Consider the following 4,588-nt stretch of genomic DNA (forward strand, 5'->3'; position numbering starts at 1 on the left):
GAGGTAGCCTTGCACGCGTCCGCAGGCCCGGCGTCTCCTCTATCTAATATTTCAATCTGTTATCTCATGTTTTCGAGACAAACAGTGTTATATTTCTTTCAAATGATTGTATTTAGTACTCTTAGTAGTCCGTGGATGTTGTGACACCAGTTCTTGGGTAGAGGCATGTCAGTTTCCGCATTTTGTTCAGCTTATTTAATTTAAGTCTTCCGCTTTAATTTCATATTCCGCTGTCATTTAAATATTTAACGCTTGTTGTTATGATTGATAAAAGATTTTAAAATAAAGGAGTTAAGAGTTTATGATTTGTGGCTTGCCTAGTTTCTATGAGTAGGCGGCAACACGACCCCCGAGGGCGGGAAATCTGGGTCGTGACAAGTTGGTATCAGAGCTCTAGGTTACATAGGTCTCACAACTCACGGACAAGCTCAGTAGAGTCTGAGGGATCGGTACGGAGACGTCTGTATTTATCCCCCAGAGGCTACAGAGTTGGGAAAAGTTTCACATTTGTTCTTTCTTGTCGTGCAGTTTGGTTTCTCAATGCTAATTGAAATTCTACTCTGTTCTTCCGCAGATGGCGAGAACACGCGCTTCCTCATCTATCGATCAGCAGTCCGAGCCCCCAGCAGCTCCCACGAGGGGCGGAGGGCGAGGCCGAGGCCGAGGCAGGGGCAAATCTCAGCCCAGGGCAGCAGCACCAGTGGCGGAGCCTCAGGTTGATTTTGACGAGGCTCCGGCCCCAGCAGTCCAGTGGGCCTAGCTCAGGTCCCAGAGCCAGTTCTTCAGGACGCTCTGGTCCGATTGGTGGGCCTCATGGAGAGTGTCACCCATGCAGGTTTGCTTCCTGTAGCACCAGCCGTCTCTAAGGCTGGAGGAGGAGCCAAGACTCCTGCTACTCATACTCCGAAGCAGGTAGCTCCCCAGACTTAGACTCCAGCAGTTCAGCCAGTTGGAGCAGCTCAGCCGCGCATGGTAGCCCAGGCCGGTGATGGAGCAGCTATGTCTGCCGATGCTTTGTGGGGGTTGGACAGGTTCACCAAGCTCTTAACTACTACCTTCAGCGGTGCATCTACTGAGGATCCCCAGGATTATCTGGACAGCTGCCACGAGGTTCTTCGGAACATGGGTATTGTTGAGACCAATGGGGTTGATTTCGCTACATTTCGCTTGTCTGGATCCGCCAAGACTTGGTGGAGGGATTATTGCTTAGCTAGACCGGCAGGATCGCCAGCCTTGACCTGGGGGCAGTTCACACAGCTATTTCTGGAGAAGTTTCTCCCTATTACTCAGCGAGAGGCCTATCGGAGGCCGTTCGAGCGCCTTCAGTAGGGATCCATGACTGTCACCCAGTACGAGACCAGGTTCATTGAGTTGGCTCGTCATGCTCTTATCATACTTCCCACTGAGAGGGAGAGAGTGAGACGGTTCATTGATGGACTCATTCAGCCGATTCGTCTTTAGATGGCCAGAGAGGCTGGGAGTGGGATATCCTTCCAGGAGGCGGCCAATGTGGCCCGGAGGGTTGAGATGGTATTATCACGAGGGGGTGGTCACACGGTAGACAAGAGGCCCCGTCAGTCAGGCAGATTCAGTGGTGCCTCGTCTGGAGGCAGAGATTCGTATGATAGAGGCCATCCTCCTAGGCCTTTTCAGTCAGCACTCCAGGTTTCTCACGGTGCTTCAAGTAGCCGTGGTCCTCAGATGCAGTATTCCGATTAGCAGACCTTGAGTGCACCACCAGCACCTATCAGGGCACCACCGCTTCAGAGTTTCCCGGGTCGTCAGCCCCAGCAGCCAAGGGCTTGTTTTACTTATGGCGACACGAGGCACATTGCTAGGTATTGCCCTCGTGCACTAGGTGGCTCTCAGCATCAGAGTTCTCGTGCCATGGTACAGGCACCAGACGTTCCACAGCCCGCCCAGCCAGCTAGGGGTGGAGGTAGAGATGCTAGAGGTGGAGGTAGAGGTACTAGAAGTGGAGCTCAGGCCGCTAGAGGTGGAGGCCAGCCAGCAGCAGGCCGTCCTAGAGAGGTAGATCAGAGTGGTGGGGCCCAGCCCCGATGTTATGCCCTTCAGGCCAGGCCCGATGCTGAGGCTTCAGATGCAGTTATTACAGGTACGGTTCTGGTTTGTGATAGAGATGCTTCAGTGTTATTTGATCCGGGGTCTACGTATTCGTATGTATCATCTTATTTTGCCCCGTACTTGGTCATGCCTAGTGATGAATTGAGTATTCCTATTTATGTGTCTACACCGGTGGGTGATTCTATCGTGGTCGATCGAGTCCATCGTTCTTGTATTGTAGTGATTGGGGTTCTTGAGACTCGTGTAGATATCTTGCTCTTAGACATGGTTGACTTTAATATTATATTTGGGATGGACTGGTTATCACCCTATTACGCTATCTTAGACTGTCATGCCAAGATAGTGACCTTAGCCTTACCGGGTATGCCTCGTTTAGAGTGGAGAGGGACTCCTGGTCATTCTACCCACAGTGTTATCTCGTATGTGAAGGCTCGGCGTATGGTCGAGAAGGCGTGTTTGGCCTATTTGGCATATGTTCGTGATTCTAATGCTGAGGTCCCTTCCATTGATTCTGTACCCGTTGTTCGTGAGTTTCCCGATGTTTTCCCTTCAGACCTGCCGTGTATGCCACCCGACAGGGACATTGATTTCTGCATTGATTTGGCTCCGGGCGCTCAGCCCATTTCTATTCCGTCGTATCGCATGGCCCCGCCTGAGTTGAAAGAGTTAATGGAACAATTGCAAGATTTGCTTGAGAAGGGCTTCATTAGGCCCAATGTTTCGCCTTGGGGTGCGCCGGTGTTGTTTGTTAAAAAGAAGGATGGGTCAAGGAGAATGTATATTGATTACCGGCAATTGAATAAGGTAACGATCAAGAATAAGTATCCACTGCCGAGGATTGATGATTTGTTCGACCAGCTTCAGGGTGCCAGGGTATTTTCCAAGATTGACTTGCGATCTGGCTACCATCAGTTGAGGATTAAGGCATCCGATGTCCCTAAGACAGCTTTCCGCACTCGGTACGGGCATTATGAGTTCTTGGTTATGTCATTCGGGTTGACAAATGCCCCAGCAACTTTTATGGACTTGATGAACCGAGTGTTCAGGACTTATTTGGACTCGTTCGTGATAGTCTTCATTGATAATATATTGATATATTCCCGCAGCCAGGAGGAGCACGAGCAGCACCTTAGAGTGGTTCTTCAGACTCTGAGGGATAGTCGGTTATATGCTAATTTCTCGAAGTGTGAATTCTGGTTGAGTTCAATTGCATTTTTGGGTCATGTCATATCAGCAGAGGGTATTCAGGTGGACCCAAAGAAGATTGAGGCAGTCAAGAACTGGCCTAGACCAGCATCAGCTACGGAGATTCGGAGTTTCTTGGGGTTGGCAGGCTACTATCATCGATTCGTGGAGAGGTTTTCATCTATTGCAGCCCCGATGACCAGGTTGACCCAGAAGGGTGCCCAGTTCAGGTGGTCGGATGAGTGTGAGGCGAGCTTTCAGAAGCTCAAGACAGCTCTGACTACGGCACCGATGTTGGTTTTGCCCATAGGTTCAAGGCCTTATACAGTTAATTGTGATGTGTCCCGTGTTGGGCTTGGAGCAATATTGATGCAGGATGGCAAAGTCATTGCCTATGCTTCGAGGCAGTTGAAGATTCATGAGAAGAACTATCCGGTTCATGACTTGGAATTGGTAGCCATAGTTCACGCATTGAAGATTTGGAGGCATTATCTGTATGGCGTGGCATGTGAAGTGTTCACGGATCACAAGAGTCTTCAGTATTTGTTCAAGCAAAAGGAGTTGAATTTGAGGCAGATGAGGTGGTTGGAGTTGTTGAAGGATTATAATATCACCATTTTATATCACCCGGGAAAGGCCAATGTGGTGGCCGATGCTTTGAGTAGGAAGTCAGCCAGTATGGGCAGTCTTGCTTATATTCCGGTTGGTGAGAGGCCGCTTGCTTTGGATGTTCAGGTTTAGCCAATCAGTTCGTGAGACTGGATGTTTCTGAGCCCAGTCGTGTGTTAGCTTGGACGAACGCTCGTTCTTCATTATTGGAGCGTATCCGTGATCGGCAGTATGATGATCCCCATTTGTGTGTCCTTAGAGACACGGTGCAGCGCGGAGGTGCCAGGCAGGTTACCTTAGATGATGATGGAGTTTTGAAATTGCAGGGCCGAGTATGTGTGCCTAATGTGGATGGGCTCCGAGGGTTGATTTTGGAGGAGGCCCATAGCTCCCGGTACTCTATTCATCCGGGCGCCGCAAAGATGTATCAGGATTTGCGGCAGCATTATTGGTGGCGTAGAATGAAAAAGGATATCGTAGCATATGTGGCTCGTTGTTTGAATTGTCAGCAGGTTAAGTACGAGCATCAGAGGCCTGGTAGTTTATTTCAGAGGATTGAGCTTCCCGAGTGGAACTGGGAGCGGATCACTATGGATTTTGTTACTGGGCTTCCGCAGACTCGGAAGAAGTTCGACGTAGTATGGTTCATTGTTGATAGGATGACCAAGCCAGCACATTTCATTCCTGTGGCAGTCTCCTATTCTTCTGA

The sequence above is a fragment of the Nicotiana attenuata genome, chromosome 12 (genome assembly GCF_001879085.1).
Source record: "Nicotiana attenuata strain UT chromosome 12, NIATTr2, whole genome shotgun sequence".
Classification (NCBI taxonomy): Eukaryota; Viridiplantae; Streptophyta; class Magnoliopsida; order Solanales; family Solanaceae; genus Nicotiana; species Nicotiana attenuata.